General features: G+C 34.5%; 1 protein-coding gene across 8 annotated transcripts in view; it reads right to left on the minus strand.

Annotated features, from left to right (window-relative positions):
• Positions 1 to 27144, minus strand: part of SUPT3H (SPT3 homolog, SAGA and STAGA complex component) — a 555592-nt gene that overhangs the window by 356881 nt on the left and 171567 nt on the right. The window contains exon 1 of one of the 8 annotated variants that reach the window (XM_058432553.1): positions 10626 to 10659. The exons of 6 other annotated variants lie outside the window; for them this stretch is intronic. The gene's annotated coding sequence lies outside the window, so the exon portion shown is untranslated. Of the gene's footprint in view, positions 1 to 4726; positions 4763 to 10625; positions 10660 to 27144 lie in introns of those variants that run through there. One more of the 8 variants, XM_058432552.1, reaches the window with a different exon arrangement.

Here is a 27144-nt window from a genome sequence, read left to right on the forward strand (position 1 = left end):
AGTACACCTACACAGAAATCAGTACATGCTATTTTTAATCAAAACCCAAAACCACCATGGTATTTTCATGCCTTATAACTGAAGAGGACCTTTCAAACCAGTGTCCCCAAATTGAACAGTGAGTCACTTCAAGACTGATAAAAGTAAGATTATGATCTTATGTAATACCAACACCTAGTTGTCATAAAATGCAGACGACTATTTGAAATCATTCCCTTCTGGTAAGGCATTAATAAAAATTCCACTTGCTTTTTTTTTTTTTTTTTGACAGACTCTTGCTCTGTCACCCAGGCTGGAGTGTAGTGGTGTGATCTCGGCTCACTGCAACCTCTGCCACCCAGGTTCAAGCGATTCTCCTGCCTCAGCCTCCTGAGTAGCTGGGACTAAAGGCATGCACCACCACACCTGGCTAATTTTTGTATCTTAAGTAGAGATGGAGTTTCACCATGGTGGCCAGGCTGGTCTTGAACTCCTGACCTTGTGATCAGGCCACCTTGGCCTCCCAAAGTGCTGGGATTACAGGCGTGAGCCACCACACCTGGCCTCCACTCACTTTTTAAAAAGTGATGGGATTCCAATGGAATATGGTCACTTATTTATCTTTTTTTTTTCTTTTTGAGACAGAGTCTCACTCTGTCGCCAGGCTGGAGTGCAGTGGAGCGATCTCGGCTCACTGCAACCTCTGCCGCCCAGGTTCAAGCGATTCTCCTGCCCTTCAGCCTCCAGGGTAGCTGGGACTATAGGCGCACGCCACCACGGCCAGCTAATTTTTGTACTTTTAGTAGAGATGGGGTTTCACCATTCTCCATGTTAGCCAGAATGGTCTCGATCTCTGGACCTCACAATCTGCCCCCCTCGGCCTCCCAAAGTACTGGGATTACAGGCATGAGCCACCGTGCCCAGCCCTATTTTATCTTCATAGTCTATAAAATATTATCCTTACATTATCCTCTATTTATCTGTAACAATCCTGACCATCTCAGAGCATAAACTCTTTGAATCCAGGGAATGCAGCTTGATTTATGATTAAATAGGAACACAATTGATGATTTATGATTAAATAGAAACTCAATATGCCTGAAAAAAAGGAAAAAAAAAAGTCTGAAGGTAAATCCTTAAAGATAGATAGATTTTTTTTTTTTTAATGGAGTCTGCTCTGTCGCCCAGGCTGGAGTGCAGTGGCGTGATCTCGGCTCGCTACAACCTCTGCCTCCCAGGTTCAAGCGATTCTCCTGTCTCAGCCTCCCAAGTAGCTGGGACTACAGGTGCACACCACCATGCCCAGCTAATTTTTGTATTTTTATTACAGATGGGTTTTCACCACGTTGGCCAGGCTGGTCTCGAACTCCTGACCTCGTGATCCGCCCATCTTGGCCTCCCAAAGTGCTGGGATTACAGGTGTGAGCCACCACACCCGGCCCAGATATTTTTTAAAATTAGTAGTTGAGGAATTATATTGGCTATCCTTCAACAGATAAAAATCTGAAAAATATCAATGAGACAAAAATTCCTTTATCAAAAACTTCTCAGCTCCCATATGTGATGAAATAAAGATGTAAACAAAGCATATAGAGTTCCAAGTCCTGGAGAAGGCACATACAAATAATCAAACACTAAACATCCTGATACACACAACTGGTAAATTCTTTGTGGATTTCTTCAAAAAACACTGTTTTAATATCTATCACCAAAATAAGAATGTTAATTCTTGTTTCTTCACACAGGTTTAAATTTATGGTTACTACTTGAAATATTATAAATCTTATATAAACTTAAACAGAACATTTTCCCCACTATTTGAGGCACAAACTTAGTATCAAAGGTAACATGTGGTACCATTACATTTTTGCAATTACAAATACAAGCTCATTTTATTAATAAAAGCAGTTAACACGGTACTGAGTATATATCAGGCACTGTGCTAAGAGCTTTATAAACATAATCTCATTTAATCTACAAAACTAGTGTTTCACAGAGATTATCTGCTTTATCCATGGTCACACACTATAGGAGCAGGATTTAAATCAAATCAGGTTTACCAAATTCCAGAGCTGATCTCTTTTTCCTAAGAAAGCCAACCACTTTTCATTAAATGATTTTATCACTGACATCTGACACCTGTAGTAGATGCAGAAGTTTGATTATTTCTAATGGTTCTAAACCAATAACTGTAAACCATACTCTGTCAACTGAGACTTGGAATCTTGGTGTTGGGGAGAACTTATCAGCATAGAGCCAGAAAAGGCCACATACATACTTCAAAAGCCTAAGAGATAGATGCTGCAGAGGCATTAACACTTCTTTAAGTCATGCCAATAGCAAAATTGAATTTAACTGTCCTCTTCTGGGGGAAGACATCACTGATGCCCCGACCATGTATAAGCAAAAAAATTGTACAGTACTGCTCACCTTGCACTATCAATACCTACTTTATTGTTCTACTCACGCCACTGCTGTCTGCCTTTTTACCTTTGTGCCCCTGCTGCCCAAAGAGTTACTGGAAAATAGTGCATCTGTTTGTGGCCACAATGGTTTGCTTGGGGATCTGACCCAGTAATTCTTTCATTCAGGGATAAATAGAATCCACCTGACTCTAACCTTTCACTCTAGCTCACTTCAGCAACTAGGCTTCAACATCAAAAAGTGAAGAAACCTGAAAAAGACTTTTCAATGTGCAGCTTTTCTTGGCTAAGTACTGAACAGTGGTTACAGTGGTTAAGAGTCAACAGTTTTAATCTGGGTTGTCCCATTAACGTTCTACGTGACCACAGGCAAGATTACCCATTGATGTGATCCTCAGGTTTGTCAACAGGCATAAAGACACATTCTAGTTATAAAGCAGGAGTGTATTGCCTTTCTCTAAATAAATAAGAAATTAATCTTTTACATCTCTGGAGTTTGGTTCCTCTCTTATGACACAAGGGTATTTAAGTATATTATTATAAAAGATTCTGACCTCTTTCTTTCAAATCTATAATCTATGCTCCAAATCTAAGATACAGACCATGAGGCAGGTTAAGAATCATTGAGCATAAAGTGAGGTGAATAAGAGAAAAATTGGGCAACAGGAACACCAACAGCCATAATGGTGCACAATGCTAACTGCTTAAAACAGCTTTCACTTTTATGAGCTATAAAACAGCACCTTTACAAATACTCTAAAGAACATAGTCTGTAGTAACATGCTCTATTTTAGAGCAACATTTATAAAAAAGTTTTTATATTGTATCTCATCTTCCTGACGTTCTGAAACTAAATTATATTCTCCAAAAGTTCTGCACATACATATACAGAAATTCTGTTAGACTGAATTAGGTATAGAATAAAAATAAAAATAGCCATTCTTTGAAATACCTATCTGAAGTATCTTCATTAATTTCTCTTTACACATGATTCATCTAAAATGTCACTTCCAAACCAGGCATGGTAACTCACCTGGAGTCCCAGCTACTCGAGAGGTCAAGGTGAGAGGATCACTTGAGCCCAGGAGTTCAAATCCAGCCTGCGCAACATAGTGAGCCCTCGTCACTAAAAAAAAAAAAAAAAAAAAAAAAATTAAAAAAATTAAATGTCACTTCCTTGTCCACATTTTTGCTGAATACTAGATTGTTATTTATTTACATAGAACTTCCTACTATATCAGTTAACATCTAATAAAAATTATTTGTATATATATACCGTATATGTTTGTAGATGTGTGTGCACATATAATCTTTTATTACTAGATTGAACTGCTGTATTAGTCCGTTCTCACACTGCTATAAAAAACTGCCTGAGACTGGGTAATTTATAAAGGAAAAAGGTTTAACTGATTCACAGTTCAGCATGGCTGGGGAGGCCTCAGGAAACTTACAGTCACGGTGGAAGGCAACGGGGAAGCAAGGCACTTTCTTCACAAGACAGCAGGAAGAAGTGCTGAGCAAAGGGAGATCACGAGAACAGCATGGGGGAAACTGCCCCCATGATTCAATTACCTCCACCTGGTCTCTCCCTTCACACGTGGGGATTATGAGGATTACGGGGATTACAATTCACAATGAGATATGGGTGTGGACACAAAGCCTAGCCATATCAGCTCCTAAATGGCAGAGGTTTGGGTTTTTGACTAACCTTCTTATCTCTAACAGCAGTACTCATGAGTTTATTAAATAAACTAACAGATTTTGAAGGCATCCTACATGAATACCATACCATGGTGCTAGGCCCTGAGGCAGACTCAAGTGATATAAAAAAAAAAATGGTAATTTTTAGGCTACGTATTATGGAACCCAAAGTTTTATGAACTCATATTTAGAATTTGGATAAACTATACTAAAAATAAGCTTATACTGAGAAACAGATAACCCCATGATTCAAAGCTTCTCTTTATAGATATCAGTTATTTTCATGAGACATCAAGCTTATTGCTAGACTGGCTGATTTCCTTTGAATTACTTTATAATCTTTGGGAAGAAGGTGAAGGGAATTTCTTCCTAGCAGATATCTCCAATATAACTGAATTTATTTTGTATCTCCCAAGCAATGACTCAATCTGATTGTTCACCTTGGTCCAAGATTGGTATTTAAAACTATCTTGTCTAATAAAACTGCTTTTGAAAGTGCTAAGTAAATTTATGCTTTGAAAATAAATACTAGTTGTATTCTCAAAGGCACAGTGGTTGAGAGTAAGTCCATCCTTTTTCTCTGAACATAATCATAATACGTTTCCTTTTTTATTGTACTTTACCTTAAATTTTTATGCACCAAAGGTGCTGGAACTGATGTCTTCAAAAGGTATTCATACTAGAAGGAGCTGATGCCTGTAACAAAATTCCAACGTTCAGTGTTGAGTATTCTGAAGGAGCCACAACTGCTGTTACTGTCCCATAGAGCTTATAGAGAAACAGCTCATTTGTTTGCCTTTTTTATTTTTATTTTTTATTTATTTTGAGAGACAGAGTCTCACTCTAACCCCCAGGATGGAGTGCAGTGGCGCAATCTCGACTCATTGCAACCTCCGCCTCCCAGGTTCAAGTGATTCTCACGCCTCAAGCCCTCTGGGTAGCTGGGATTACAGGCACCCGCCGCCACACCTGGCTAATTTTTGTATTTTTAGTAGATATGGGGTTTCGCCACACTGGCCAGGCTGATCACAAACTTCTGACCTCAGGTGATCTGCCTACCTCAGCCTCCCAAAGGGCTGGGATTACAGGCGTGAGCCACTGCACCTGGCCTGCCTTTCTTTTCTAAATACACTTTTTTAGAGCAGTTTTAGGTTCACTGCAAAAGGTTTCAATTTTTAAGTGGTAATTCCTATATGGTATTTGACCTATGAAAGCTTAATATGAAGTCTCTTATCTACACAGGACAGGGATGGAAGGCTCTATTTCTTTTTTGGATGACTTATAGTTACTTTGAACATAAAAAGCCATACACACAGAAACACAATGAGATACAACTACATACCTACCAGGATGTCTATTTAAACAAAAAGGAAAATAACAAGTGTTGGCCTGTTGTGGAGGAACTTGAATCCTCTTACATTGCTGGTGGAAATACAAAATGGTCCAGTCACTGACAAAACAGCTGGATGGTTCCTCAAAAGGTTAAACATGTAATTACCATAAGATCCATCAATTCCACTCCTAGTTATATATGCAAAGAACTGCAGACATACATGGGTATTTGTATATCAGTGTTCACTGCAGCATTATTCACAATAAATAGCCAAAAGGTGGCAACAACCTAAGTGTGAAAAGGTGAATGGGTAAACGAAATGTGGTATATGCACACAATATTATTCAGCCACAAAAAAGAATGAAGTAGTGATAATGCTACAACATAAATGAAACTTAAGGGCACTGTACTAAGTAAAATAAGCCAGACACAAAAGGACAAATATTGTATGACTCCACTTATATAAAGTATCTAGAATAGGCAAATTGATAGAGACAAAGTAAGTTAGTGGTTACCAAAAGCTGGGGGGAGAGAGGAATGGAAAGTAACTGTGGAATGTACACAGAGTTTCTGTTAGCTATTGTGTTAGTCCATCTTCACCTTGCATAAGCAACGTACATAAGTAACTGAGACTAAATAATTTATAATGAAAATATAAACAAATTTACTCATAGCAGAAGATGAAGTGGGAGCAGGTGCATTACAAAGCAAGAGAGGGAGCAAAAGAGAGAAGAAAAAGATCCCATAAGCTTTTAAACAATCAGATCTTGCGTGAACTCAGAGTAAGAACTCACTCATCACCAAGTGGATGGTACCAAGCCATCCATGAGGGATCCCATCCCATGATCAACAACTCCCACTAGGCCCCGCCTCCAACACTGGGGATCACATTTCAACAACATTTGGAGGGGACACACATCCAAATCGTATCAAGTATAATGAGAGTGCTTTGGAAAATATTCAGTAACAAAAAGCAATGAACTATTAAGCCGCAAAGACACAGAAGAACCTTAAACGTACTTTGGTAAGTCAAAGAAGCCAATCTGAAAAGGATACTTACTGTATGATTCTGATACAACATTCTGAAAAAAGCAAAACGATAGAGATGGCAAAGAGATCATTGGTTGTTCGGGGTTGGTGGGGGATGAGGAAGCGAAAGATGAAGGGATGAACAGGTAGACACGAATAATTTTTAACACAGTGAAACTATTTTGTATGATACTGTAATGGTGGATACATGTCATACATTTGTCAGAACATACAGGATGTATTTGGCTCATCAGTTTTAACAAACACATCACACTAATGCAAGACGTTAATAAGTGGGGGAAGGAGAGAGTACATGGAAACACTCTATACTTCCTTTACATTTTTCTGTAAACTTAAAATTTCTTAAAAAAAAGTCCATAAATCTTTTTAAGTTTTAGAAACAGTGTGACGATTGCACAACATCGTGAATGTAATTAATGCCTCCGAATTGTATGCTTAAAAATGGCTAAATTATAAATTTTATGTTATATATATTTTACCACATTAAAAGACAAAGCACTTCTTTTTTTAAAGGAAAATAATCTTGTTATTCTAACAGGGGAAATGGTAACAGTGAATCACAGCCCAATGTACAAATTGATGAAAATCTTCATGGAAAAAATTCTCACCAAATATTACTCCACTATAATAATGAGATTTAATTTTATTTTTGAGTGCTTCTATGTGAAAAAAAACAATATTTTGAAGGCTCTCTGGTTGCATCAACGTGGAAAGCCCCAGAGCTCCCAGGTTGTTCCTCTTATAACTAAAAAACCCAAAACACAACACAACAAGAAAAGCACAGGACATTGCTGAAAGGTAGAAAAAAAGGCAGCTGGCTGCCTAGGGACGTCACTATTTGATAAATAACATGGCAATGAGTCCCCTGCGTCTCCTTATTGCCTCTCATATATCCCAAACAGGGTGATACAGAAGACTCCGATGTAGAACCACCAACAGGCAGAGGAAAAAAAAAAAAAAAAGCTCCAAGGAAAACCTGTTCCTAACTAGCAAAGCAATGAGCAGAAAAAGGGTGGGCAAACAACAAAAAGCATTTTTGGCAGTATCTGCCTGACTTCAGCCAATCATCAACGGGAAAACAGCTTTACCACCCACTTTCAGCAAGCCAAATGGTATGTTAAATTTCCACTCCAAAAATCTCTAACCTATTCCATCCTTGCAGGTAGCCTAACTTACCCAACAGTAGTCAATCAGGGAGTTTGGCAGGCTAATTTTCCATCATCTACCAGATAGGCTGAGGGTCCCTTCACTGGGGCAGAAGCAGGAGGAACTGATTTTACATTCCCCTCTGTGGATCGCATTCCTCCAACTGATTAGTGTCTACAGGGTGCAGCAGCAAGCTAAGCCTCCATCCTGACCCAGCAGCAAGGAGACTTTATTAAGAAGGAAATCCAAAGCACAGCTAATCGTCACTATGTCTGTTGTTAGTGGGATGCAGGAAAGAGTTGAACCTGAACTACCAGACAGTAACAAAAAGACTGTAAAAGTGGGGGCTAATTAGTATTCTACTTTTCTCCTACCCCTGGTGTCACTGATGCCCAATGGAAGCTCGGTCTCCATACCTACCCAGAAGCAGAGACTTGTGAAAACTGATTATGCAAAGGAGATTTTTTTGTCATACTTGACAAAAATAAAGTGGGAGGAGTCTTAGGGAAAAACATTCTAGGAACTATCTCACAAGCCCAGTCCAAAACAGCAACAGCCTGCCATGACTTTAAGCTTACAAGTTTTACCTAGAAACTGCCACTCACCAATCAGAATTCACCAGCCCCTACAAGACATTGCCAACACCAATGAACTTGCAAAACAAATTACATAAGCTTCCTCTGTTCCCCCAACAAAGCCCCAGACTTTTCCTTTGTTCTCCAGACACACCTAGGGGCTACCCCAGTTTGTGTGTTCTGAACTGCAATTCCTGTATATTATTTCCAAATAAAACCTTTGCTTAGAGACTTGTCTCTATATATTTATTTCATGCTGACAGACTGAAGAGGCAGTGTCAAGCAGGACTACTCAGCACTCCTATTCTCCACCCCACCCATCAGGATCAGCAAAGCCCAGAGGGAAGCAGAGTCCCAACCCACTTTGTACCAATGAAGCCAAAGGTGGTGAAGGAATGCAGAGCTGGTGGGCACTCCACTTTCCCCTCGTACTCCTGTAGCAGTGGGCTCAGCGGGGGACCAATGTTAAACTCAAACCAGAGGCAAACAGGAAGGGAGGTAGACCACTTTTGCAAGAAGGCATCAGTGGGCTGAGGAGGTGAACATCCACATCCTATCTGCAAAGGCAATGTAAGTCAGTGTCCCACTTTGCTGCAGTGGTACTGGGGGAAAGGGCAGGCAGTGGGAAGGTGAGAATATACTCACCCAGCCCTCATGTTACACTTTAACAACAAAAAAAAATTCAAAGCCTCATAATATCCAAAAATCACTGTCATCCTAAGAACCAGGAAATCATAATATGAATGAAAAAAACAACCAACAGATGTCAAAACTAAGATGAATCAAATGTTTAAATTATCTGACAGGATTTTAAAGTAACCATCAAAGACGTATTTCAAAAAACCTTCAAAAATCTCTCTCAAAAAATGGAAAATCTCAGCAAAGAAACATAATTTTAAAAATAACCAAATAGAAATTATAGAACTGAAAATATAACAGCCCAAATGAACTCACTGGATGTACTCAATGTTAGAGTGGAGATGACAGACAAAATCTCCAGGCTCAGATAGTTTCACAGGAAAATTCTACCACACTTCTACCAGATTTAAAGTAGAATTAACATCTAATAAGGTTCAGTACATACTCCTCCAAAATATTTTAAGCTGGAAAAATTTGAGAAAATCTCAGAAGCAGGTAGATCACTCTTACCTTCCTCCAGCTCTTCTCCCCTGACCCAGGTATAAAATCTAGAAAGGATTTTCTGACATTCCCATGAAGCAAGTCATAAGATCCTCGTTTGAGAGGTGTCCTTCCTATACTCAGAGGAAAGGAACATCCTGATTTCTGATGATTTCAGGTCACAGAGAAGAATCTGAATAACACCTTGCTATGTTCCCTCCGGTTTATTACCATTAGGTCATACTTTTTAATCCAGTCACACACACACTATCCACTTCTTCATCAAACCTAGCACTAAAAGTACACAGGTTTAGGCCAGGCGCAGAGTGTGCACCCCTGTAGCTCCAACTACTTGGGAGGCTGCGGCCAGTAGATACCTTGAGAGCCCAGGAGTCCAGCCTGAGCAACATGGTGATACTTTTCCTCCTTTAAAAAAAGAAAAAAAGATGGCCAGATGCAGTGGCTCATGCCTGTAATCCCAACACTTTGGGAGGCGGAGGCAGGTGGATCACCAGAGGTCAGGAGCTCGGGACCAGCCTGGCCAGCATGGCAAAACGCCATCTCTACTAAAAATACAAAAATTAGCTGGGCCAGGTGGCGGGTGCTTGTAAACTCAGCTACTCAGGAGGCTAAGGAAGGAGAATCGCTTGAACCCAGGAGGTGGAAGTTGCAATGAGCCAAGATTGTGCCATTGCACTCCAGCCTGGGCAACAAGGGCAAAACTCCGTCTCAAAAAAAAAAAAAAAAAAGACAACCCACACACAGATTTACCTCTTTCTTCAGGTTCCTTTCCCTTATGAGGGCTGTGTGCCATGTAAAACTTCTATTATATAAATGTATCTTTTCTCTTGTTAATCTGTCTTTTGTCATACCGGCCTCAGCCATGAACCTAAGATGTGAGGACCTAAGAGTGAGGAAAAGAGACTTTTCCTCCCAAACACATCAATTTTATATAATTTGTACCAGAAAATAAAGGATGAGGGGAAACACCTGATTTTATAACTATTATTATTACTGTTACACCAAAACAATACAGTACAAAAAGACCAAGGCACAACAAAACCAAAGGGAAGTACAAAACAGAAAATAACAGACCAATATTTCTCATGAACTTAGATGCAAAATCATCAACAAAACATTAGCAAATCAAGTCCGGCAATATAGAAAAATAATTACAGCCGTTCCCCTTCATCATAGTTTTACTTTCTGAGGTTTCAGTTATCTACTGTTAACTGTGGTCAGAAAATATTACATGGAAAATTCAAGAAATAAACAATTCATAAGTTTTAAATTGCATACCATTCTGGGTAGCATGATGAAATCTCACTCTGGCCCACCCAGGACATGAATCACCCCTTTGTTAAGCATGTACACACTTCTATAGGCTACCTGCCCATCAGTCACTTTGCTGCCTTCTAAGTTCTATCAGATCAACTGTCACAGCATCACAGCGGTTGTGTTCAAGTCATCCTTATGTTATTTAATAATGACCCCAAAGGGCAACAGCAGTGATGCTGGCAATTCCAATTTGCCAAAGAGATGCCATAAAGTGGTTTCTTAAATTGGAAAGGTAAGACTTCTTGATTTAACAAGGAAAGGAAAGAAATCTTATCCTGAGATTCCTAAGATGTATGGTAAGAACGAATCTTCTATTCATGAAATTGGGAAAAAGGAAAAAGATTTTCTTGCTAGTTTTGCTGTCCCACCTCAAACTGCAAAAGTTATGGCCACAATGCATGATAAGTGCTTAGTGAAGGTGGAAAAGGCATTAAATTTGTGGAAGACATGAACAGAAATGTGTTCTAATTTATAGCAATCAGGTTTGGTACTATTTGTGGTTTAATGCATCCATTGGGGGTCTTGGAATGTATCCTGCACAGATAAGGAGAGACTACTGTGTCTACAATAATCAGTGGAATTTATTCCAGGCATGCAAGCCTGTTACAACATTTGTAAATCAATCAATGTAATCCACCATGTCTACAAACTAAAGATATTTATATGATCATATAAATTGATGCTGAAAAATCATAAAACATAATTCGACATCATTTCATGATTTAAAAAAAAAAAACTCTCAGCAAATGCTGGTTCTCACCTCTACTGTACTCATTGTGTACCTCGGCACTTACCACCTTTAAATGATGGTACTCATTTTTATAGGTAATTTGAGTTCACATAATTGCAGACTTTTTGTTCTTTAAAATAGGTAGAAAAAGTATTCATTGTATAATAAACCTTTAAGGTGGCAATATCATTGGCACTTTTCTTTCTGGTTTTTTGTTGTTTTTGTTTTTGTTTTTTGCTAGAGATGAGGTCTATGGTGCCCAGGGTGGTCTTGAACTCACGGGCTCAAGTGAACCTCCTGCACTGGCCTCCCAAAGTGCTGGGATTACAGGCATGAGCCACCAGATCCGACCCATTGGCCCTTTCTTAGAAAGAACTTAAAAAAAAAAAATTAAATGTGAGAGATCATTTGTCCTATTTGCCAAACAAATAAAATTATATTGGGCAAAAGCAACTTTTAAGAGTGAGAAACCCTAGTAAGTAAAATAAAATGTTCCAGATAGTGTATCACTTAGTGTTATTTTTCTCCTTACTATGTTTATAAATCACAAGGTTCAAAGTTTTAAATATAAAACAAAACCTTTAAGATAGTCTCTAAAATGAAAAATTTAATTTTTAATGTGAATATATTTCAGATTCATTTCAGTTCAACTAATAAAAAATGTTAATGTTCTCATCAATCCAAAATTTCAGAGAAACATGGTTCCCTTATTAAAAAACCAACCCTCAAGGAAGTTCATGAGCCAGTCCTATTCATTTGACCAAATCTATAGAGGAAACCATAAGATGGGGTCTGAATAAGGAGAACTGTAATCGTTATTTATTTGAAAAGGTAAAGTAGGATTTCTGTATCAATCCCCAAGGCCAAAAGACCACCCAAAGACATTTTCACTGGTCAAAACTTAGAAAAATCAAAGAGGAAGTCCTCACCACCAAAGAAAACAACACTCTTTCCAGTAAAATTTATTTGTGAAACAAACCAAGAGCCTTACCTTTGAGAACCCTTTTTTACAGAGGAATAGCACAATTGATTTTATTTTTATTGGAAAGCCATTAATAACCCCACGTTCCTTGATGTCCCAAGTTATATGTAACACAATTGGCCACTTTTAATAAGCATAGGATTGAAAATAGTTTCTGAAAAGTTACCACAGAAAAATCCCTTTAAAAGCACAGCAAAATTTAAACTTTTTAATGTATCTTCCCTTTGGAACTAGGCCAAGGGAATGTCCTGCTGCATGCAGATCTAGGGCATCATTTATTTCATGAATGTTCTGCACAACAATATTCTGGAAGCTTTAATATATGTTCCAAAGGAACAGATTCCATTGTCAAAGACTTCAACTGTTGCGTTAAACTAATGAATTAGGTTTCTTTACTATAAAACTTGTTAAAGCTTTAATATGCATTGCAACTCTCCAAGTGATAATATATAGCATGAAATATTTCCCAAAAAATGTGACTAAGAAGTAAAAATGTTATGGTTAAAAAAGAAATCTATACATATCTTGAAGAAGATTCAAATTCCATGAAATACAGTTTGAGAAACAGTATTTTAACTGCAAACTAAAATGGATGAGGAATTCTCATTGGCCCAAAGAAATCAGTGGTTTCAATGCAAAGCTTCCCAAAGCAACACACACCAAGAATAAGATAAACCAAAAACCTAATATTTAATTTTTACAAATGTTTTTCCATATGTAAACTGTGTATACGGGCCAATTCTTTGTGCTGAAACTTATGTGAAAATAAATGATAGAAGACTTTGTTGGGTTATTCTCATTTAAACCATTAAATTGAGTTGTGAGGAGACCCTTCAGGTAGAATGAAAATAGATTTTGAAAACGTAGATAGCTTATAAGGGAAGATTTTAAAAATAAATGTTTCAAACGAATAAAAGGACAAGCCATAGACTGTCTTTGTAAAACACTTATTTGATCAAGGACTGGTATCCAAAATATACAAAGAACTCTTAAAATCTAAAAGTAAGAAAATAAGAATCTCAAACATGGGCCTGAAGATCTGAACAGACACCTCACCCAAGAACATACACACACGGCAAATAAGCACAGGAAAAGATGCTCAACATATGTCATTATGTTGCAAATAAGACACCAATGAGTTACAACTATGTAACTTTTAGAATGGCTAAAACCCAAAACACTAACAATACCATATGCTGACAAAGGTGTGCAGCAACAGGAACTCTCATTCACTGCTGGTGGGAATGTAAAATGATTTGCCACTTTGGAAGATAATTTGACAGTCCTTATAAAACTAAACATATTCTGTTTGAGTTCATTGTAGATTCTGGATATTAGCCCTTTGTCAATTTACAAGAAAAAAACAAACAACCCCATCAAAAAGTGGGCGAAGGACATGAACAGACACTTCTCAAAAGAAGACATTTATGCAGCCAAAAAAACACATGAAAAAATGCTCATCATCACTGGCCATCAGAGAAATGCAAATCAAAACCACAATGAGATACCATCTCACACCAGTTAGAATGGCCATCATTAAAAAGTCAGGAAACAACAGGTGCTGGAGAGGATGTGGAGAAATAGGAACACTTTTACACTGTTGGTGGGACTGTAAACTAGTTCAACCATTGTGGAAGTCAGTGTGGCGATTCCTCAGGGATCTAGAACTAGAAATACCATTTGACCCAGCCATCCCATTACTGGGTATATACCCAAAGGACTATAAATCATGCTGCTATAAAGACACATGCACACGTATGTTTATTGCGGCACTATTCACAATAGCAAAGACTTGGAACCAACCCAAATGTCCAACAACAATAGACTGGATTAAGAAAATGTGGCACATATACACCATGGAATACTATGCAGCCACAAAAAAATGATGAGTTCATGTCCTTTGTAGGGACATGGATGAAACTGGAAAACATCATTCTCAGTAAACTATCGCAAGGACAAAAACTCGAACACCACATGTTCTCACTCATAGGTGGGAACTGAACAATGAGAACTCATGGACACAGGAAGGGGAACATCACACTCCAGGGACTGTTGTGGTTTGGGGGGAGGGGGGAGGGACAGCATTAGGAGATATACCTAATGCTAAATGACGAGTTAATGGGTGCAGCAAACCAACACGGCACATGGATACATATGTAACAAACCTGCACATTGTGCACATGTACCCTAAAACCTAAAGTATAATAATAAAATAAAGAAAAAAAAAACTAAACATATTCTTACTACATGATCCAGCAATCAAATACCTTGGTATTTACTCAAAGGTTTGAGTAAAAAACTTATGTCCACATATAAACCTACACACAAATGTTTATAGCGGCTTTATTTATAATCGCCAAAACTAGTAAGCAACCAAGATGTCCTTCAATAGGCAAATGGATAAACTGTGGTATATCCGTATAATGAAAAATTATGCAACAATAAAAAGATACGAGCTACCAAGCCATAAAAAGACATGGAAGAACCTTAGATGTGCACTGCCAAATAATAGAAGTCAATCTGAAAAGGCTACATCATATATGATTCCGACTATATGAAATTCTGAAAAAGGCAGAACTATGTAGACAATAAAAAGATCAGTGTTTGCCAGAAATTCAGAGGGAAGGAGGGAGGAATAGGTGGAGCACAGGGGATTTTTAAGGCAATGGAACTATTCTGTGTAGTAATATAATGGTGGATAAATGTCATTATACATCTGTCCAAACCCACAGAATGTGAAACACCAAGAGTGAATCCTAAACTATGAACTTTAGTTAATAATAACGTATCAATATTGGCTCAACAAATATAATTGAAACTGTAGGGAGGGTGGCAGGTAGGAACTCCGTACTTTCAGCTCAATTCTTCTGTAAACATTAACTGCTCTAAAAAAATACAGTCTATAAAAATAAGATAAATGTGGGCACTTTAAAAGAGAAAAAGTTACATTCAAATTTTACAAAAATGTTTATCAAATCACCAATTCCACATTAAGACCAACAACAACATATTTATGTCATCTCCCTAGCAAAAGCAGAGAAGGTATTATTTACTATCCCAGCACTTCCAGTGTCTGTGGCTTAAATAATTCAGGTCATGAGACTAAAAAATATTAATATACTTCATTTCTTAAATTTATATAATCAAATTTTATACCCAATACAAGTCTTTAGCATTTTATTTCAGTCTCCTCATACTCACTTACTTTACTGAGTAAACTGATGTCAGAGAAACTGCTATGTCGAAAAGGGCAACATTAGTTCACTGAAAGCTCTGCCACAGAAATAAGTTTTCGTATCTGTTAGTCCAGTACTCCCATTCTCTAAATCCCTTCAATTTAGATTTCTAGGAGTTGGTATTCCCAGTATACTTCTAATATCTTTTGCAGGCAGTTAACTGAATTCTCTTAGTCATCTGATGAAAGAAGAAGTCAAGGTTCCCATGCTGGCATTATGGAACTGGCTGTAATATAGATTTTGCAAGGGGAAAAATCAGTTTATAGGGAAATACAATGCCTTCTGTTTATATAACATTTTGATTTATTAAAACAAAACTGTTTGAAGAAGCAAAAATCTGATTAAGCACAAGAATTATATTCTTTGAAATGAGAATGGTTAACTTGGGATCAGATGAAAATGAAACCGATTACTTCAAAAAATACATTTTAATTTATTTCAGCTTTAATTTCATGTTTTTAAAGAGTATGTTTATAACCCAAATAAGTCAGCCTAACAAGGATGAATAATTAGGTAATTTTTGGTGTTTCTCTTTAAATTGTATTAATAAGCTATTTAAATAGTGTTCTTAATCTTAGATCTAACGAAAGAACAACTTTGCACACTTTGTAAGCCTTTATCATATAATAAAGCACAGATTCCTTAATATTTCGAATCAAAGCAAAGTGGTTAACTCTGAGAATAAAAGGCACAGAGAACTTAATAACTCATTGATTATGACTCATCACACCACACTAAAGCAGATCCCTACCACAGAGAATTTAGCTACAACATATAAAGAAAATCAGAAATATAAAATTCTATAAGATTTAAGACACAAAAATAACTCTGACTTCCAGTATTATAGATGTGAGAAATGCAAAATTTTAAGAAAATGTATCCAACTCTTTTGCTCTTTGAACCATTTTATAAAAAGGTTTTGTTACGACCAGCCCGCCCAAATTTTCTACATTTGATGAAGGTACTTACTGTAGAAACCAGGACAAAAACAGAAACAGCACCCACAGAGTTCCAAAGAATTCTCTTTGACAATGTTTTTCAAACTAAGTAAGATACGTTAAGGGACCATGACCACCACACTTTAAGAAATAAAATATTAGACTGTATGTATGTAAAATAGGAATAAATGTTCTTTGAAACTCTCGATTCAGAATAACACATATACGCCAAAAAAACCCCACTTATATCCATTCATATATAAGTTTGTGTACACTGGTTCCTAATGTAAAATCTACTATTTATAAATAGGCCATGATCAGAAAAGCTTAATGTCCTAAATAAGCTTTAAAATTTAGTTCCAAATTTTAAAAGGGATTGTTTTTCATTAAGAATCTTTGACTTTTTAAAATCAAAGATATTTTAATATTTCAAGATTATGTCAAGAAAAAGCTTCTATAATGTCAAATTAAATATTAAGATGCTGTATCAAATTCACTTTTAAATCTCCAGGGCCAAGCAGAGTCAGTGTTCAATAAATACTCCTTCATTGAACAAAGTTGAGTAAAATAATGTATTCCTCAAAAAATTAGCTGGGTGTGATGATGGGTGCCTGTAATCCCAGCTACTTGGGAGGCCGAGGCAGGAGAATCGCTTGAACCCGGGAGGCAGGGGCTGCAGTGAGCTGAGATCGTGTCATTGCACTCCAGCCTGGGCAACAAGAGCAAAACTCCATCTCAAATAATAAAAATAAAAATAATGTGTTCTTGTTAGCTTTATTAGAAAAGTTCAATCAGTAGAGTCACACCAGGTTGTAACTTATATTAGGGATTAAATCCCAAAGATTACAATACAGAATTCTTAGACTGAGCCCTCATACAGATAATTAACATTAGTTCTGTAAACTAACATACAGCTTTTGAAATTTTAACTATTTTATCTGTTTAAAATGTGTCTTAGTTTAAACACACATTGAACAGAGTATATATCTGTTCCACATTAGAAATTTAAACTGTCCGGTTATACACCTGGGTCTTCAGCTTCCTTTTCCAGTGGGTTCATTCATTAGAAATTAAAGACAACTTTTTGTTGATCATTATTAGCAGGCCTTTACACAGTCTATGTGGTTATTTCACAACTGACATACTTTTACAACCAAAAGGATTCTGTCAAACTTTACATTTTATGGTATGCATTTAAAAAATAAAATTTACATTTTTTCCATCATCCAAATAAGAAAATCATCTTATCTTTATTAACTATATTTCAAACACATGTATCCCTGCTTTCACGAGAATCATGCTATATAGAATCTGGTTGAGAAGAAAAAAAAATCAACTCAGAATGGTACTTTAAAGTGTTGTTTGTGGTGTGCAGGAAGAAAAACCACCTCTATTATATATCTACAAATACAAATTTTGTTTTACTAAACCTATTGTTTACAACAAAATACAGAAATCATAAGTTTAAAGAATACTATTCAAGTGCTTGTTGTATTGGTGATAACTGTTTTCTACCAAAAAAGAGCAGAGTAAAATTATCATTCAACCTTCTATGACTAAATTGGTTGAAGTACAAATGATTTATTTTCTAATGCCTTCATAAGCACATGCTGCAAAACATTTTAGCGAAATACACACACATATGTATACAATCAAAAGAAGTTCTCTAAAGTGGCATCAAGGTTAATAAAAATACATTAATTCTAATAAAAAATACACTACGGTTATATGCAACAAAAAGAATGTCATTGCAATAGAAAGAAAATTAAACTGAACCTGCTGTGATATTTTTATTACAGTCATTTAAATCAATACAATTTAAACTCAATCTCATCCTAAGTAGTATTCATCTAATCTCAGAATGTTTAGCAATTTTATTCCAGAAGAAGTTGACTACTATACTTTAGACAAATTTATCTGTTTCTAGGATACCAAATCCTAAAAGGCAAAACTAAAATGCTTTAACTACTGTGAAAAGACCTAGGAATTGCAGTGTAATGTTTTTCAGTTGAAATCTGTGAATCTAATTCTTGAGAGTTTGCAAATTTTCTGTAATATTTCTTGTATAATTAAATTTTTATGTCAATAAAAAACAATGAATTGGCACAAAAAATTGGCTTTTTGTGGCAGGATAATGGAAAAGAGAGAAGGGATGTGAAATGAGGCTAGCTTAATATAAAATAATGGCCAAGTGATGCTATGTTATACAATGGCTTCATAATAACTGGAACAGAGAAAAATCACAGGAAATTGCGTTATCTTACAGAAAAAGAGCAATGATCAGAGCTTTCCAACCCATGCCCTTAGGAACAAAAGCCACCAACTAGGTACAGGTGTGTAGGTTTTAATGCTCTCAGCCTATGGAATGTCTGGCTGGTGGGGCCAGAGGCATTTAGGAACCCCTGAATTGTCTGCTGTCGGGAGCAACCATGTGCTTCCATATCCAGTGGCCCTATGAATATTATCATTTTTCACTTGTGCCATAATGTCAAAAGAATTGCAAAGCACTGGGAAGATGTAACAAACTCTTAGAACACAGTAGTTATATTAAGAAAGGGAATTTATTTGCAGGAGTTAAAAGTCTGTCACATCAAATTAAGGTTATTATTTTGACTGTGATATGATCGATTTGTTTTTCATTTCTGATTTTTTTGACTTAGTAGTTTCAATAGATTTAAATGCAAGGAGGAATTGCTATCTGGATTTTTATGTTTGTTCATATTTCAGTAACATCAGCAGAAAAATGCTTGAAGTTAAAACTAGGGTACATATTATTTCTTTTCCTCTTTTAATAGTATCTGCCCCAAATATAAGGTGAAAAACAATTGGATTCATGAGTCTTAGAGAAAACTAGTTTGAATCTCACTGAGGTCTGTAGTTACAAACTTTGTGATCCCAGGCAAGTTACTTACATCAGTTTTCTTATTTGTAAGATGGGAATAATGATAGTTCTTATCCAAGGAAGGGGAAGATTCAACGCTTATAAAGTGTATATGCCAGTAGCTGGCATATAGTAACAAATATTTACAGGTTAGAAAAGTGAGCTGACACTAGCATGCTAAAAATATATTTCACATCTATCAAAATATACTTTTAGTTTAATTTATCCAATCTACCATAGATAACACACAATAGAAATCTGACTTTATATCTGTGACAATATTCGATCATTTTAAAAGGGGGTAGGGGTAGTTATATTGCTTTAGAAGTGCTCCTGCCATTCTAAAAATACCGTCCCACAGCTGTTTAAAATTTATTTTTTTAGACCATAGCACCACTGTTTGGTTGTTTCCAATTTCTAAAACCACAAATAGTAAAAGTGTACTCAGTCTACTGCAAACATAAATAGCAAATGCACGCTTCAGCACTTTTTAAAGGATATGGAAATTGGCAACAAAAATGCAGTTCATGTTGAAAATTTACGACAGCCCTGCCATATTTCTTCAGAAATACAATCAGGTAAAAATTAGGAAGATCTCTACCAGCTGGGTGGTATTTTTGTGTTTTTATACTTATATTTTCACTAACTGAAAGACTTTCATTATGCAACTTCTGGCACTTGATAAAATAGAGCAATAGTACCTTTGCTAAAACCACAGTTTCTTTGGTTATGTTTAGCATTACACAAACATCTTTCACCTTAGATATCCTTTTGCATTAGAGTGTTTAATTTTAAGTTGACTGAAGGGAATAACTTTTTTCAGAATATTACGCTTTCTGGATATCATTAAGCACAAGAATTGTATTTTCATGATTTCTCAAAGACCATGTGTATGTGTTTCAATTATTAGGCATTTGGTTCCATAAAAAGTGTGACAACTACTGATAAAAGATGAGAATACAAAAATGGTTCAAGAAAACATGGAGAAGATTGACTTACAGTGTTGCTATATTATTTTTTTAAAACCCTGTCTTTATAAAATACGTAAAACGCCACAACATGGATTTACCATCTCTTCCTTGGTAAAGATACATCTAAAATAACACATCCTCAGCTTCTGAGAAGAAAAAAAAAATCCCTGGTACAAAAAGTTAACATAAAAAATATTTTTATGCTAAATTCAACAGTGGAGGAAAAAGTTTTGTTTTAAGACATAATTCTTCAATACTCATTTCTCATTTTAATATTAAAATTGCTACTACTACATATTTAAATTAGTTTTAAGTATCAGTAATAGGAATAAAGATTTTTTTAATATTTTGATGCATCCAATAAAACTGTGTTCAATTAACACTGAATGAACAAATAATCAAGTAAATGGAGAGAAAAATGGCACTTGATCATTTCAGATTTTTTCATGAAATTTTTAAAATAAATGACTCAAAAACTGATGAACAATAGTTCATACTATGATCTAATAACTTAAATGATTTGAAAGAAAAATAAATCTACCAAGGAATTTTTAAGTGGCTCCTGTTTTACATGGTGTTTCTTCTTTACATGCATTGTTACTAAATGCATTTAACCAATAAACATTTTTTCAAAGATCAGTTAAATGTGCTTATTTGGTTGGATGAATACTTCATATTTCCTTTATAATATATGCTTTTTAAAACTAATTAAAAAATAAGAATTCAAATTGAAATATTCAATGTAACATAATTAAGGTAAACTATGAGAAAGGCAAAAGTTTTGGGGTATTTGCAGAAAAAAATTGACAGTACTATTTTTTCGTTTATGTAAAATAAGAAAGAGTGAAAAACCATTATGCTTATATTTTTAGGGCCCACTCGTATTGGGACCTAAAAATACAATGCATAATGGTTTTACCCATGTCTTATTTAATAAGAATTTGATTTTGTTAGATAATTGCTTTTCTTTGAATTTACAAAGTGTAAAGTGAATCTAACTGCCAAATTAATCACCAAAAAAACCCAAATTACATACAACTTAAGAAACATAAAGCTGTATTTCTCATCTGCAATTAGCATCTATTCAGACTGTAAACTTACAAAAGCATTCAGATTTCTTCTTACTCTGAATACTGTTTAATAACCCAAACTTGATAATGTTCCATCACTGCATTTCTAGAAATAAAAAAATCTCTCAAAGTTCTCAACTTATCTTTTGGTCTGCTGAACAAGATATTATCTGAAATGTTATATGCTTTGAATACCCATTTTTACTTTAAAATGATACTTAATCATATCTTCTTAAGAGCTGGTCTAATCAATATGAAAGCCAGGCAGGAACAAAAAAAAATTTTTAAAATAGCTTTTCAAAATAGGAATACATATTCTAGTGATGCAGTTTTCTGATTTGAAACAGGATCACTTTTACAAATACTGAGTGTCATTCTGTATTCAACAGCAGCAGAAAAAAAAGAAAAAAGGTATAAATGTCTACCTCATTTGCTATAATGTAAGTTCTTAGATGGAAATACTGAATTAAACACTGGTGGCTTACGGAACACACAAGCCTTGCAATTTAAAACTAGAAACTTTCCTACTAATACTTTGTTATATATTCAGGTTAAAATATTTGTTTTCTTAATTAACCATGAGAAAACGAAGAAAAAGAAAAGAATCAGTCCCAATACATTAATTTGCTGAAATTTTCACTTGTGAAAACAAATCAAGTTTCAGAACTTGGGAATAGCATATAACAATGAATCAATGTCTCATCTGTAACAGTGGCACAGTTAAAATAATTTCTTGAAATAATTTTTAAGAAAATTAGTTTGATCCAGGGTTATTTATAACAGGGAACATGAGTGGTTTTTGACTAAGCTACTGTTATCTTTTTAATTCTATATACACAGTCCTTGAGTTACTCTGAGTTAAGTCACACTACCTGAAGTTACAACATTTGGAACACCAATATCTTAATTATTATCATGAAATAGCTACCTATTATTTTTAAGTAAACATACTAACTTCTAATCATATCTGTTATTTTAAGCTTTGAATAATATGAAACTAAATCATGTAATTAACGATATGGAAAAATGCAACAGAATAGCTAGATAACAGACCAATTACAACATTTTACTTCCCATACTGTTACTTTACAAATAGCTGTGCTATTTTACAACATTTTAAAATCTTAAGACTAGAAATAATTACATCCTTTACTAGTGCTTATAAGGGCTGTTGTCATCTTTAAAGACACAACATCTTTAAAATTAGAAATGCATACAATTTTATATTTCAAAATTTATTAACTCAGAGACAATAAAATACACCTATTTCTTAAGATCTATTTTTAAAATACTGTTGTTGCATTGGATTAAATGTATATATGTGATGAATTAATGAATGCTTCCAATATAAAGAATTAAGTCTATTTTTCCTTGCCAGAAAAAAACAACTCGGCTTAATTTTTAACTATTTTATTATACCCTTCAGAACTTAAATTTTTTTTTTGAGGCTTTTATTCTCTCTGTGATTGCTTTCTCTGTGTTTTTATTTTTATTTTATATTATTATACTTTAAGTTTTAGGGTACATGTGCACAACGTGCAGGTTTGTTACATATGTATACATGTGCCATGTTGGTGTGCTGCACCCATTAACTCGTCATTTAGCATTAGGTATATCTCCTAATGCTATCCCTCCCCGCTGCCCCTACCCCACAACAGTCCTTGGTGTGTGATGTTCCCCTCCTGTGTCCATGTGTTCTCACTGCAGAACTTAAAATTATATACAAATAATGTAACCTGAGACCTACTCTGGTCATCTGAGGAATTACAATTAGAGCATGAATCTCCACAATTCTGCAGCACCTTAAGTAATTTTATAAAAAATGTATTTTTTGCATATTTATTTAACTCCATTAAGATCATTTCCTGGGCTTCTTACAGTGAAAAAAAAAAAAGTCATTTGTTTTAGAATAAAGAATACAGCAAAAATACTTTGTCATCCAATAGACTATTTTTCCTACATTACGGTCAGGCAACCAACCCCATTAAATATAGAAGATTGACATTTGTAGGTAATTCAATAGTCAGATGATAATTCTTCAGTAGTTTCACAGTAGCATAATTTTTCACATTACTTGAAACCACTGTTAAACCTGTAACACATTTTCTGTTTCTCTGTGGGTATTTTTTTCTATCTTTAACCCTAAAAGGAATATGTTTTATCTGACAGCAGTACAAAAACCATTCATAATTCAGAAATGTTTTCCTTTTTTGCAATACATGACTTTGAACTCAGGTTTTTCAAAGATTAGTTAAACATTATGTTTCTTTAAGTCTAGAGCCTCATTTATGTGAGTCTGTGGCTTAACTGACAAGAATTTTTCTGTTCCAGGGAAAGTCAGTCAGTTTGTATCTGAAATACCATAATCTAGCTTCCGTCCATATAAACATCTGCAAAGACTCATTCAGTCAAATGTTATACAGCCCATCAACCAAATCAGAGACTATAAGAATCATTATTCTGTGCGACAGATAAAAATCTGTGCGATAGAGAAAAATGAAAAGCAAAATGATGAAAGAAAATAAAACATTTATAATTTTGAAAATTAATTAGTAACAATATATACTCAGTATAAATATTTATGTTAACATTTCTTATTCAATTCCACAAATATTTAATAAAATCCTAAAATGTAAACATAATGAGTGCTGTATTTATATGTTCTCTAATTGTATTATCATACAAAATATTGTTTGTATAACTGCCATGTATATTTTATGTCTATTTCTAATGTTACCATTAAATGAAAGTTACATTATTCAATGTTGAATGAAAGCAAGTATGACTTATTACATTAATAAAAAATTAACCCATGATCAAAATGTCTAAAGTATATCCCATTTTGATGCACATTTTTAAAATATTAACAAACAAGACCCTAAAACCTCATTATTTTTTAGATGCAGCTGGTAAAAAAACTACCAGATATCATATGCTAATAGTACTTACGATGTGCAAAGTACTGTTTGTAAGCACTTTACATTTTTGAACCTTCTTAATGCTCAGAACACCTTTCACTTTAGAGACAATAAAAAATGAAGCTCATAGGGGTTAAGCAGCTTACCAGAAGTCACACAGTTATTAAGTGACAGTTTGGTTCCAAAGTCCATTCTCTTTAGGCCTACCCAGATAAGCATCACTGTAATATAAGATTTTTTTTAATTTGAAAGAAAAAGGTGGTATTCACTGACATAATGCCTAGAACAAATATGTCAAATATTCTTATTTGAGGATGCTACCATAAACTTTATATAAATTATCATACTGGCAATAAATGTACCTTATTTGTAATCATTTTCATTCAAAGTAACAAAATCAAAGTTTCTTTCTTATCAATATGAATTAAAGAGTCATGTGTACAAATATACACATAAGCACCTATGTATTACTTCCTTATGGAAACAATACGAAGATTTCAATATAAACGAATTTACTAAAATCAAGCATAAATGTATTTTCTGATTAGTAACTTACATAATAAAATAATTAAGTATATATGTTAACTTGCATTTCATTAACAAAAATTTTAATATTTAAGTTTAAATGAATGATACAGATAACATAATCATTGATTTTATTTGTAATATGAACTAAAAGTTACCCTTTCAACTGTCTTATTTTTTAAAGTTCAGTGTAATCCTGAAGTTTAACATATGAATTGGCAAATGCAAATAATCTCATACTGCAACTTGCCAAATTAAAATGCAAGAATTCATTTCTAATTGCTTGGTTTATTGCTCACTCAGAAAATTTTTATTTCTTTTTCAGTGAATACTGTTTTACATTTGGTAAAATACAGGAAGTCACACCACCAATGGAATGCGATTATCTATAGTGAGAGTTAGTTATTCCATATTCCCATTTTTAAAAATAAATTAATGTATCAACACACTCTGTAAAATTTATATAAACTTAAAAATACTAGCGAGCTGAAAATGGAAAAAAACATAATCGGAATAATTTCATAACACGCATAATCATTCTTTACAGAATTTTTATTACCCAGTATGGAATGGATTATAGTAAATGTACTTCACACATGCTGTTTCTTATTCAAAAGGAAACACAGAATAGGATAGAGAGAACTTTCAGCCAAATCTTCATTCAAATCCAACAGTCATGGACGCCACTGTAATTGAAAGACATTTCCAAACAGATAGCTGTGAACCCCATTTTCCTTTAAAATAATGTCTTTCACGTCTGTTCCAACTAAAACATTTGTGTTCTTAAAATTTACCAAACTGCCTTATGCTTAGTTTTTAAAATATTACAGTTTTATATTGTTTTGCTTAATTTTCAACTAGTTAAGCCCATAAAATGTACATTTTCAAATTATGTTAACATGTTAAAAAGCAGTAGAATATGCACGACTAATCAACATTTTACATCTGTTATTTCCAAAGTTAGGAAACCTCAATTGTTTTTCACTGACTCAAGCAACTTCTTAAAATGGTACAAATCATATATTTTGCCATTATAATATTAAGGTGACTTCATTTTATTTTCACTTTGAATATCTTCCAAAATAAGAAATCGAGCTCTCAAAATCAGGCATCAAAAGCAATACTATTAATTTTCAATGTTTCACTCTTATGACATACCCAATAATTGGAAATTAAAAATAAATCATGCAATATTTAGACATTATCTGTCGTAAGAATCTTTTAATAATGATGATACCTTCCTTGGAACATTTACAAAATTATAAAATTGCAGATAAATATGAAATGGTTTTAAAAAATTTCACATACAGAATATAAAAATAAAATAGTATAAAAGAAAGAAGAGGAGAAAATAGAAAAAGGAAAACAATGAAGGCCTTACATACTTGTTAAAGTCAAAACTACTGCAACAAAAATTTAGGATTACTTTTTATATAACAGTATCTTCAAAAGCATTTACAAAGTTAATAAAAACTTAATCAGATTGCTTTTACCCAATGATCTTTTATATAACGTAGTCAAATATCCCATTTAGAAGTTTGCCTAAATAATAGTATCCATAAACCTTTCCTAGTCATTAATGTCAAAAAACAACTTGCACATTATTACTACTCGTACTATCAAAATCTCTATTTTGAAATATCTTTGTCATTCCATTTGGAGCATTAACCTAGAACGGACAAAAAATGTTTATCAATATTATAAATCTGACATTTACAAATAATATACAATTTTATTTAATGAACTAAAGAGCAAATTGATTTAACAGAGGTAGTACTTACACATTTTACACTGACTTTCAGGCGCAGATATTCATAATGTAGAAATAAATGATAATATAAATTGAAGAAATCCTACAAACATATGTACATATATATATACAGATAAATCACTAGAGATCAATTACAGAGCAGCATCAAATACAAGACAGTAAGGTACAGATTATACACAAATACTGATAAACTATAAGGTAAAGATAACATAAACAAGGATGAGAATATTGATGAAAGACTCCATGAAGGAAGTCTTGCACCACAGTTTGGAGGAAGATCTCGAAATAAAATAAAATAAAACACAGGTTTTATAAAGCAGTCATTTAAGTGGATAGAGAGAATCAGGGCATGGAGTAAATGGTGAGGAACACAGGCACTGAGGAACAGAAAACACCATGTAAAGACAATATGCAAAACAACCGAAATAAAGGAGGTGCAGTCTATAAAGTTTATAAAC

This window comes from Hylobates moloch, unplaced genomic scaffold (genome assembly GCF_009828535.3).
Source record: "Hylobates moloch isolate HMO894 unplaced genomic scaffold, HMol_V3 SCAFFOLD_20, whole genome shotgun sequence".
Lineage (NCBI taxonomy): Eukaryota > Metazoa > Chordata > Mammalia > Primates > Hylobatidae > Hylobates > Hylobates moloch.